Source organism: Eptatretus burgeri, chromosome 4 (assembly GCF_056783735.1).
Source record: "Eptatretus burgeri isolate ZD-2024b chromosome 4, Ebu_testis_v1, whole genome shotgun sequence".
NCBI classification, from domain to species: domain Eukaryota; kingdom Metazoa; phylum Chordata; class Myxini; order Myxiniformes; family Myxinidae; genus Eptatretus; species Eptatretus burgeri.
This window is the reverse complement of record NC_140964.1, coordinates 122,874,637-122,887,136: the sequence shown is the minus strand read 5'-3', so window position 1 is coordinate 122,887,136 and position 12,500 is coordinate 122,874,637. Positions and strand designations below refer to the sequence as shown.

Here is a 12,500-nt window from a genome sequence, read left to right as displayed (position 1 = left end):
TTAAATTTTAAAAATCAGTTCAGGTGAAAAGTTTGTCCAGCGTTTTATTAACTTTGTGCGGAAATTAAATAAAGTCATGCTCGGAAACCTCCGGAGACACGCGGAGTTTTGGTGTGTGCTGTATATAGAGCCTCATGGCTCTGAAAACGCCATTAAGCACAATATAAAAAGAGCACCTGGTCTCACATCAAAAACAGAATTTTTCACAATAGCTGGAGTATAATGATGGAGCACTCAACAATGTATATATGTATGTATGTACATATAAATATATATATATATTTATTTATCTATATATTTATCTACATATTTATATTTATATGGGAGGGAGAGGGAAAGAAGGCAAGGGCACGAGAGAGAGAGAGAGAGAGAGAGAGAGAGAGAGAGAGAGAGAGAGAGAGAGAGAGAGAGAGAGAGAGAGAGAGAGAGAGATAGAAAGAGGAGAGTGCGGGGGGGGGGGTGGAGGGTGGGACTCCGACAGATGTGACGTCCAGTTTAACGTCTATCCAAGAGACAGCACACACATTGATGAAAATCACCATGCTTATGAAACACTGGGATGACAGTTTATCGCTGGGTCCTCTCTCTCTCTCTCTCTCTCTCTCTCTCTCTCCCTCTCTCCCTCTCTCCCTCTCTCCCTCTCTCCCTGTCTCCCTGTCTCCCTGTCTCCCTGTCTCCCTGTCTCCCTGTCTCCCTGTCTCCCTGTCTCCCTGTCTCCCTGTCTCCCTGTCTCTGTCTCTTTCTCGCCCCCTGCTGGCTGTTGGCACGGTGTGTGTACTGTCATGGCTGCTCCTGGCTTTCTGTCGTGAGGACCTGTCCTCTGATGTGCTGGTTGGTATCTCCCACACTCCCCATTTCGTTTCCCCTCTGCTCGTTTTCTTCTTGTAAGGTTCCGCTGTGTTTCCTTTCTGTGTAGAGAAGAGAGAGAGCTCGGTGCTATTAAGGGCATCGTCGGTTTTTGGGCGGTGCCCTGTTCGTCCATTCATTATTTAAAAGCCTTTTGCTTTAAACCTGCTTTATCCTGGTTTTTATTTCGCTTGCCTTTCCTTATTTTGTTTAGTTCACGTCCTCTTTCCCAAGGTTCGGGAAAGTAGGAGTGTATTGTTAACTTCCTCTTCCTAAGTGAGGAAGACGACGAACGTCGTGTATTGTAACATGGCGGCGGCTCGCTCGCAGCAAGATGCTGCTTTTGAAGCAGTAACTCGTAAGCATGCTTTTGTTTGTGTCCCCCCTGACGGGGTTCTTACTGAGGAGATTGTTTTGGCGGTTGGAGACGTTATCGGCATTGAGCATGTACGTGCTGCGTCACGTATGAATCAGAAGGTCGTGTTGTTCGTTTCCGATGTACGTTTTGTTCACGATGTCGTGAGTTCTGGGTTAACCACACACAGTGGTCACTTTGTTATGGCCTCCCCGATGGATGTCCCGACAATGAAAATTATCGTCTCTAACGTGCCTCCTTTTGTGTCGAATCAACAACTTGTCTCTGTTTTGTCTCGTTACGGAAAAACTGTGTCAAAGATCTCGATGATCCCCCCTCGGGTGCCGCCATGACCAAGCAAAGCATGTGATGAGCTTTCGGCGGCAAATTTACACGGTGCTGCCGGACCGTGGTGAGGACATGAGTTTAAAGGTTTCTTTTAAGATTAAAATTGATTATTGTGATTATCATGTGTATGCTTCATCAGCGACTTTAACATGTTTTCTTTGTGGAGCCTTTGGCCATTTAAAAAGATTTTGTCCAAAAGCTTCTTGTTCGAAGTGTGGGGAATCGGGACACGTTGATATTGATTGTGAAATGGTGAACGACCCACAACCTCGTCTGGTGGAGGAGGTGACGCCCGGTGAATCCAATGTTCCCGCTGATTCTGTTCCCTTACATAGTGAGGACGGTAGAGACCTTACAAAAAAACGTAGATCGTCTGCTCCTCGTGACCCCACTAGCGCTCCCAAGGTAGTCGTACTGGATACGGTTGTTCCGGTAACTGAGGAACCTCATCGGAATGAAAAAAAGGATGAAATGGTTTCCGATAACGAGAATGCACTTCAAAGTGTACAGTGTGGTCTGGGCCCTTCAGATAGCGGAAAAGTGTCTCTTGGTATTGCTGAACCGTGTGTAGAATGTAGGGAGGTATCAGCGCTAGTTTTTCCTGAGACAGACCAAAATAGTGTTGGGGCTCCATGCGATGTTCCTGCCCCAACAAATGATCAACATACAGTTTGTGAGGCCCTGGTAGAGGTGCCCCATGTAGTTGTACAAGATGGTGGACTCGAGACCCCATCTCATGTTGATGAAAGTGTTAAACAGGACTCACAAAGTACCACCGTGCATCACTTGGTACCCCACTTAGACATGTCTTTAAACGAGTTCCTAAAGGTCCAGGGTGATCCTTATGAACCTCGTGGAAGGTTATCTCGGCTGTCTGCTTCAGATGATGACGACATGGAGGTGACTGATCTGTCACAGTCATCATCTGATCATTTACAGATATCTCTGCAGGTTATTGTATCCTTTCTGAATGAGACGTTTAGGCAGCGGAATGTCATCATTCATAAACATTTTCCTGACTTGCTTTCCTTCATGCAGACTGAAAAGTGCATAATTAGGAAGTCTTAAGATTTTGAAATAACTAAATCACAAATTCACGGACTGAGGAAATTTATTACAAAAGCAGGTTTAGAATGTTCTCAACAGCTGCCAAACCCCCCTGATACGGGATGAAAAGGAAGGAAGTGCTTTTTGGCACCTTAAACATTAATGGGGGTTGTGCTAACCATTTGCGTCGGATCCAAGTTAAAAAACTTGTTGCTTCAGAAACATGTCGATGTCTGTTTGTTGCAAGAAACGCACATAACAGAGACTTCACAGTCTGACTGGCTCTGCCTTAACAAGGGGCTTTGTTTCTTTAGTAATTTGTCTTCTGTCCTGGCAGGTGTTGCCTTTATGCTTCGTCCAGGGTTTGTTCCTGACTCATTTCCGGAGATTTCAATTGCACGTTTGAACCTAATTTAGATTGGAATACACCAGAACCACATCCTGAATCTCATAAAGACATATCTTGTTTTTCATCACTTGGTCTACTCGATGCTTGGCGCATGCAGCACCATACAGCATCTCAGTATACATGGTACGGTGTGCTAATGGGCTGATAACACTTGCAAGGCTGGATAGATTTTATATTAACTCCACTTTTAGAAACGTACTTGTGTCTTGTAATCTCTTTCCTTATACTTTCTCTGATCATCACCTGGTAGTGCTTGGTTTATCCTCTTCTCAGTTAACTCATAAAAGTGCATGTTGGACCTTCAATACCAGCCTGTTGGAGGATTTTTTTTTTTACTGACGCTTTTCGTAGTTTTTGGAAAAAACTTATCCAAAGTAAACCTTCCTATTCTTCTATCCAGTTATGGTGGGACAACGCGAAAGCTCAAATTCGCGTTTTCTGTCAATGTTATAAGTCCTTTTCCACGAGTAAGAATAAAATTGCTGTTTCACTCTTGGAAACTGAAATTTTGCGGTTAGAGGAAGACTTAGCTAAAGCTCAAAATGACAGGAAACTTCGGTTATTATTAGAAAAAAAGCTTATCGAAGAGAATTGATTCATGAAAAAGTCATGGGGATGTCAGTTCGACTCAGAATCCAAAATGTGAAGTTTTCTGACACCCCAAATAAAAGTTTTTTTCCAGTTGGAAAGGGTTAAGAAATCCCAAAGGCAGATTTTCTCCTTGTTCGATGCTAAAGTGAATATTACACAAAATGAAAGTGACGTTAAAAGACTTGTGAAAAATTATTTTTCTGATTTATTTGCGAAGGAATCTGTGTGTAAAGATTGTGTTGATGAGATGACAAATCATGTTCCTTCTTTGAGTTGTGGTCAGCGTCAAGCTCTTGAAAAGCCGCTTACCCTAGAGGAACTCAGCATAGTTCTGAATAGCTTTGAACATGGAAAAGCCCCTGGAATCGACGGACTTCCAGTGGAATTTTTTTGAGCATTTCGGGACATCTTAGGTCCAGAAGTGCTGTTGGTTCTGCAAGAAAGTTTACATTCTGGCATACTGCCTCTCAACTGTCGAAGAGCGGTGGTTTGTCTTCTCCCAAAAAGCGACGATCTCTGTCAAATCAAGAACTGGCATCCCATTTCATTACTGTGTTCTGACTACAAATTATTTTCCAAATTGTTGGCCAATCGGCTAAAACTTGTCATCGGGACTCTCGTTCACCATGACCAGAGCTACTGTGTTCCAGGGAGATCAATCTCTGATAACATTTTTTAAATTAGAGATTTGATTGATTGTGGTCTTAAAGAGGAAGAAGGGGTTGGTTTGATTTTCCTTGATGTCAAAAAGGCTTTTGATAGTATTGATCACACTTGTATGTTTCATGTGTTGCAAAAGTTCGGTCTGGGTGAAAGGTTCATCGGTTTTGTTAAGTTGTTATACAACAATATATCTAGTTTGTATGAGGTCTCTGTTCTCCCATTCAGGTTCAGAGGGGTGTTCGGCAAGGCTGTCCGTTGTCAGGTTTACTGTTTTGCCTTTCTCTTGAGCCATTACTAATTAATCTTAGGAACTCTCTTTCTGGCTTTGTACTGTCTCCAGAAGAACACCCTATCGTTGTGTCTGCATATGCTGATGATGTCTGTATAGTAATTTAAAATGATCAGGATCTAACCACTCTTCTCAGATCTTTACGTAGGTTTCATCTTGCTTCACATTTGCAGTGTAATTGGTAAAAGAGTAAAGCTCTGTGGGTGTCCTCAGCTCAATGTACATCTGGTGGGCTTCCCTTAGCGCTACCTCAGTCTCTTCCGAAAGATCTAAGGTGGACGAGAGAGGGGGTGAAATACTTATATTATGTGTTTATCTTGGCCCTCATCAGTACTCCCTTATTAACCTGGAAGGAGTGGTAGATCACGTAACCAAATGTTATAACAAATGGAAAAGGTTCCTTCCGCAAATGTCTTTCAGAGGTCGTATAATAATCATTAATACCTTAGTTACCTCTGTCTTGTGGCACAAATTAATCTGTTTCCAGCCACCAGATATCTTGCTTAAAGAGATTCAACAGATACTGGTAAACTTTTTTTGGAATGGTCATCATTGGTTGCGGTCATACTTACTCTGTCGCCCCTTGTCTGATGGTGGCCAAGGGCTCATTGACGTAAAGTGTCGTCTGATGGCCTTTCGGCTGAAGTCGATACAACGAGCGATCAATGTAGAAAAACTGCCCTGGTGCCCCGTAGCACAACGAATATTGAGACAAGCTGGATTGCTCGGCTACGGCCTTGAGTTGTTCCTAATTGAATGAAAAACGATTTACACGTCTCACCTTCCTCTGTTTTTCCAGAGTCTGTTGAATGCTTGGCAAGCAGTCGTGGTGACCCGCCAGAGGGATTTGTATGATATTAAAATGTTTGTGGGAGAACCTCTATTCCTCAACCCACTCTTTCCCAATGTTCCCAAAAGCCGTTGTTTTTCACAAAACTTCATTTCAGCTTGTATCAAAAATGTTCGCCATCTTCACGACACATCCAATTGTTGCTGGAAGTCTGTTAAAGAAATTGCTGAAATCAGTGGCACCAGTTCATTAAGAGCTGTAGGTAAAGTACTTGTAGATGTCATCCGTACATCCTTTAAACTTGGGTTGCAGTGGAGTACTGAGGTCAAATGGATACCCAATAAGCCTTCATTTCCGAGCTTACTTGTCCAATTCATGAGTTTTACTCCATCTCCAGTCAGTATTGGCTCTTGTTTATTTACTAATCTTGACAGTAAATATGTTTATCGTTTCTGTCTCTGTTATTATTATAAATACCTCCGCAGTGGGAGTACTGAGATGGAAAACGCTTTTGCCGTATGCCACCCCTTCTGAACCTGCATGGGAATCGATGTATTGCACACCAATAACAAAAAGGTCAGGTGACTTGCAATGGAGACTTGCTCACTGGTCACTGCCAATAAACACCTTTGTCAACCGAATTGATGTTGCTGTTTCAGCGCTTTGTCCTTTTTGTAACATCACTGAAGATTTGTTCCATGGATATATTGATTGTGTACGATTGTGCCCCCTTTTTCTTTGATTGAACAATATATTTCATCGGGTAAATGTCCCCTTTTCACTCCGGTTTTTTATTTTTGGCCTCAGAGTCAATTCAGGTAATGAAAAGTTCTTAATGTTTTTGAACGATGTCCTATCAGAGGCAAAATTAGTGATCTACCTGTCGAGGAAAGCCAAAATGAAAGGCAAACCCTTTGAGCAATGCAATGTGATTTTGCATTTCCAATCCCTGGTTTCAACTCGTTTGAAACTAGAATGTAATTATTACAGAAATAATGAAAATATTAATACTTTTGTTGAAACTTGGTGTGTTGGTAAGATGTGCAAGGTAACTGAAAATGTATTAGAAATTTACGTGTAGTCTTTCTTTCCTTGTGTCTGAAATTTTCTTGTTTTGAATTGCTTTTTTTTGGTGTTTCTATGACTTTGTTGATTTCTCTTTGAAACTTGTTTTTGTTTTATCTCCTTTGGTTTTTTGTATTTTTTATAATAAAAGGAGTCAAAACTCTCTCTCTCTCTCTCTCTCTCTCTCTCTCTCTCTCTCTCTCTCTCTCTCTCTCTCTCTCTCTCTCTCTCTCTCTCTCTCTCTCTCGCTCTCGCTCTCGCTCTCTCTCTCGCTATATATATATATATATATATATATATATATATATATATGTATATATATATATATATATATATATATATATATATATGTATATATATATATATATATATATATATCTCTCGCTCTCGCTCTCGCTCTCGCTCTCGCTCTCGCTCTCCCTCTCGCTCTCTATATCTATATATATATATATATATATATATATATATATATATATATATATATATATATATATCTATATATATATATATATCTATATATATATATATCTATATATATATATCTCTCTCTCTCTCTCTCTCTCTCTCTCTCTCTCTCTCTCTCTCTCTCTCTCTCTCTCTCTCTCTCTCTCTCTCTCTCTCTCTCTCTCTCTTTCTCTCTTTCTCTCTTTCTCTCTTTCTCTCTTTCTCTCTTTCTCTCTTTCTCTCTTTCTCTCTTTCTCTCTTTCTTTCTCTCTCTCTCTTTCTCTCTTTCTCTTTCTCTCTTTCTCTCTTTCTCTCTTTCTCTCTTTCTCTCTTTCTCTCTTTCTCTCTTTCTCTCTTTCTCTCTTTCTTTCTCTCTCTCTCTCTCTTTCTCTCTTTCTTTCTCTCTTTCTCTCTTTCTTTCTCTCTTTCTCTCTTTCTTTCTCTCTTTCTCTCTCTCCCTGCTGGTCGTTGGTGAGTCGTGCGTGGGCGTGGCGTCATGGCGGCTCCGTGTGTGCAGCTGTGAGTACTGTGCTGTGTTGGTGCTGTTCCTATCCCCATTTCGTTTTCCCTCTGTCACTGTACGTGTTTGTGGAGTTTTTTTCTTTTTTCCCCGTTTTTTTCTCTTCCTGCCGAGACGAGAGAGAGGGAGAGCATGTACGGTCGTGGTGAGTCGTGCGTGGGCGTGGCGTCATGGTGGCTCCGTGTGTGCAGCTGTGAGTACTGTGCTGTGTTGGTGCTGTTCCTATCCCCATTTCGTTTTCCCTCTGTCACTGTACGTGTTTGTGGAGTTTTTTTCTTTTTTCCCCGTTTTTTTCTCTTCCTGCCGAGACGAGAGAGAGGGAGAGCATGTACGGTCGTGGTGAGTCGTGCGTGGGTGTGGCGTCATGGCGGCTCCGTGTGTGCAGCTGTGAGTACTGTGCTGTGTTGGTGCTGTTCCTATCCCCTTTTCGTTTCCCTCTGTGTCACTGTACGTGTTTGTGGAGTTTTTTTTCCTTTCCCCGTTTTTCTCTCTTCCTGTTGAGACGAGAGAGAGGGAGAGCATGCATGGTAAGCGTTTTTTTTTTTCTTCATAAGGCCTTTCCAGAGCTTTTGAGGCCTGCGTTTCCAAGTTGGCAGCTGCCTTATAATCTTAGAAACACTAAAGTAATCGATTGTTTCTCCCCTTTTAGTTGATTTCAAACAGTGATACGTGTTGCACCAAGACCGAGCAAATGGCTAATGGGGATTTATCTCGTAAGCACGGATTATGTTTCGTCCCGCCCGGAGGTGTAATGATGGATGACATTCTTCTCAAAATTGGAGAACAGATAGGTGTAGAAAACATTCGTGCTGCTTCAAAAATGAGCCACAAGATTGTAGTTTTTGTTTCACAAACGCGTTTAGTCAACATTGTTGTCCAAAACGGTTTATTCCTGGGAGATGATGAAACCTTTGTCCCTGTCTCATCAATGGATACTCCTGCTACAAAGATAATATTAAACAATGTTCCGCCTTTCCTTTCTAATGAAGCGATTCAACAAATGCTCGGTGATTATGGCACTGTAGTGTCGAGAATTATAACGGCCCCGTTACAGACGAGGAACGACAGATTTAAGCATGTGGAAACCTTTCGACGTTTCTGCTATGTTGTGCTAAAAGACGGTAGAACACAGTTGAATATCTCGATGACCTTTAAAGTGGCGGAGCATGACTACAGGATTTTTGCAATGACAGAAACTTTAATCTGTTATAACTGCGGGGCATATGGTCACACCAAATATTATTGTCCTGGCGGAAAGAAAGAAACATATGCTGCAGATGGACTGGGTCATGCAGCCGCAACTACCACAGGCAGGTTGAGTAACGTGACTGTAGAGGCTGCAGGTAAACCAAAACATGTGACTACCCTTGTTGAAAAGGAACTGGGCCACGTAAATACGGATGCCGGAGGAGGATTGGGTCACGTGACTGCAATGGCAGAACCTCCCCTTCGAACCACGGCCGTGTCGGTAGATTTGGCAAACCAGCCACAGATAGACAAACGACATACGTTAAAATGTTCAGGTAGGATTGGAGATGGTGTTGATAGTAATCAAGTTGAAACAGCAGAAGAGCTGGAACCCTTGGAAGGTTTATTCAGTGACGATGATAAAGATATGGAAACTGCTTCAAGGAGAGTTTTGAAACGGCCCAATAAAAGCAATGAAAGTAATTGTAAAGGCAGCAAAGTGTTGGTAGTCCAAGAAGATGGTGGTCTTGACAAGCCTTCACATACTGAACAGAATGGTGAAGCACTGGGAGATGAGCTTCCACCCATTGCTAATGTTGAAGGAGATGAAATGATGGACAAGAATGCTTGCATGCATGAAACGGAAAGCTTGGTTATCGAAGATAACAGTCAACTTGAGACATATGACAAAAAAAGGAAAAAAAACAAAAATTGACAATGATGAAGAAGAAGATTCTTCCATGCAGTGCCAACAGGAAGAAAGCACCACTTCCGATACAAAAGGGGGTCAAGGAACACAACTACAAGTAAACAACACAGGTGTGGTCCCCGATGAATGGTCCTCCTCCTTAAGTGAAACTTCGGGGTCACTACAGGGGGATAACAAGCAAAATGTAGTAGTAAAGGAGGAAATTGTTAGGTTTCTAAATGAAACCTTCAGGCAACGCAAGGTGCAAATTAAGGATTATTTTCCTGATATTAAAGTTTTCATTGCGACTGCAAAACATATGATACAGAGGAATGACGACTCTGTGGAACTTTCTGAACCACAGTTTCAACGCCTCAGGAAAGCTTTAACAAAAGCAAACAAAGAATTGCAGGAAGGAGTTTCTTTTTAGTGCCTGGTCCTTTCTCACCTAAACTTCGACAATGATGGAGTTAAAGATTGCAACCCTGAACATGAAGGGGGGTCGAGCCCCATTGCGAAGAATTCAAACGATCCAAGCTTTAGAGAGAACAAAGGCTGATATTATTCTCTTACAAGAGACCCATGCTGCAAACACTCTAAAAACTGAGTGGGAGAAACTTTTGAGAGGGCAGTGGTTCCTAAGCGGGTTTCCCACACCCAAGGCTGGGGTTGCCCTGTGCTTAAATCAAAAGTTTTCTGCACAGCAGGTTTCCTTCAAGGAAATACGCAAAGGGCATCTCATATCTGTGGAGTTCTTGTGTAATGCGCAAAAAATAATTGTGGTGAATGTCTACACTCCGAGTGATCCTATAGAAAGGAAACTTTTCTTTCCATTTTTGGAAGAGTTCATTAAAGACCAGGACCCAACTGCGTTTGTTTGCTTTGCTGGAGACTTTAACTGTACTATTCGCCCAGAAGTTGATAGGAATGGTCATGAGCCCCATGTAGCCTCAAGTAAAGGGTTGAAGTTCATCATTAAGAACTATTGTTATCCAGATGTATGGAGACTACAACACCCAGACCTGCAGAGCTACACATGGTGCAGATGTCAGGACGGGTTTATATCAAGAGCAAGACTTGATAGAATATATGTCAATAAGCCGATGCTAAATGTTATCACTACATCCCAAATTCTACGAACCGGTTTTACAGACCATAGTTTAGTTGTACTTTCCTTTAAATTATCATTGCCATCAACCGGCAGTGCATTTTGGATCTTGAATACTCGTCTTTTAAGTGACAAAAAATTTAAAGACTATTTTAAGGCTGTGTGGAAAAAAATTTGCACTTCCAAGTTTGAGCACGCAAACCTCCGAATGTGGTGGGACCTCACAAAGTCCCAAATAAAATCGTTTTGTCAGCAATATAGTTTATACACAACTAAGGTGGAATCTTACTCAATAGAGTTGTTAAAATCTGAAATTGTGTCTTTAGAAGGGAATAATGACGATGTTGGGAAGGACACACGAGATCAGCTGTTATGGGCAAAGAGAACTTTGCTAACAGAAATGGTTAAACAAAGGGCAATGGGTACCTTGGTACGAATGAGGATGAGCAATCTGACACTTGATATGCCAAATAAAGAAGTTTTCAAATTAGAGAACTCGACCAAGAAGTCTCAACAAATTCAAAGCTTACTCACTCCAAATGGAGTCTTGAAGACATCCCAACAAGGAATCCGGGGTGTCTTAAAAGATTTTTACTCAGACCTTTACTCCCCCAGGAATGTAGAAAATGGAATGATACAGGAACTGATTGCTGGACTTCCAAAAATTGAAGAGGACCAACAACGAGTGCTCGACTCCTTAATCACGGCCGAGGAACTCGAAACGGCTATGCGAAGTTTAAAAGACGGGAAGGCCACTGGGATTGATGGCTAACCTGGAGAATTTTACAAGACCTTTTGGAGGATTATTGGACCTGAGTTGCGTGATGTTCTCGACAAAAGTATTCGTGCTGGAGAATTGCCATTGTCATGTCGGAGAGCAATTGTGTGCTTAATACCCAAAGCTAGTGACCTTCAGTTCGTTGAAAACTGGCGACCTGTATTGTTATTATGTGCTGATTATAAGATTTTCTCGAAAGTTCTTGCAAATCGCATGAAAGATGTGGTCGGTTCTATTGTACACGAGGACCAGACCTATTGTGTGCCGGGAAGGTCAATACATGACACCATTTTTTTAGTGAGAGATAGTCTTTCTTAGAAAATAACTGTTTGTTTGATGATTATGGGCTAGTATTTATTGATCAAGCTAAAGCGTTTGACCGCATTAATCACCAATATCTTTTTTCTGTCCTTGAAGGGATGGGTTTTGGAAATTCGTTCATATCGTATGTGAAATTATTGTACTCTGGCACTTACTGCATGATAAAAGTTAACAATAAGCTATGTTCCCCCTTTCCCTTTTGGCGAGGCATTCGTCAAGGGTGTCCTCTTTCTGGCTTATTGTATGTGATAGCGCTAGAACCACTCTTGGTCTCCATTAGGCAACAAATGCCCCAGAATAATGGAGGCGTAGAAGGTCCAAGATTTGTGTTGACTGCTTATGCTGATGATGTTTGTGTATCAATTAGAGACCAAAACAGTGTCATGTTTAAGACTATGTTTGGAAAAATTCTCTGCAGCATCTTCTAGTGAGGTTAATTGGAACAAAAGCACAGGCCTATGGTGTGGTCATAAGGATCTCTCCTCAATACTACCACCTCTACTCCCACAGGGTGTGGTATGGAAAAATGATGGGGTCAAATATCTCGGAGTCTATCTTGGCAATCCTGAGATAGAATCGAAAAATTGGGAGGGTGTGGTTGAGCAGATTGAAAGTCAGTTAAAAATATGGAAAGGACTACTTCGGTCCCTGTCCTATAGGGGACGTAGTCTGGTTATCAATCATCTCATAGCAGCTAAGTTATGGCACAAAATGATTGCCTTACAGCCACCCAAAGGGAAAGTCCTTGCCATCCAGCGAGCACTGGTGAATTTCTTCTGGAGTGGCTACCACTAGCTACAACTGGCAATATTGTACTCTTCTTGGAAAGAGGGTGGCCAGGGCGTGACGGACATCTCTGGCCGAGTCACTGCTTTTCGTCTACAAACAGTGCAAAAACTGCTGTTCACTGAACGACTGCCATGGTGTCCCTTTGCTTTCTTTTTGCTGCAACAGGCTGGAGGATTGCTGTATGACCGACAACTTTTCTTGATTGACCTGGAACGGATTCACCTTGGCTCACTTCCAACATTTTAGCAAAACCTGCTGGAG

The 12,500-nt window shown here is 42.0% G+C and overlaps 1 protein-coding gene across 11 annotated transcripts in view; it reads left to right on the top strand.

Annotated features, from left to right (window-relative positions):
- Positions 1-12,500, top strand: part of LOC147029018 (nectin-3-like) — a 427,027-nt gene that overhangs the window by 373,203 nt on the left and 41,324 nt on the right. The window lies entirely within an intron of this gene.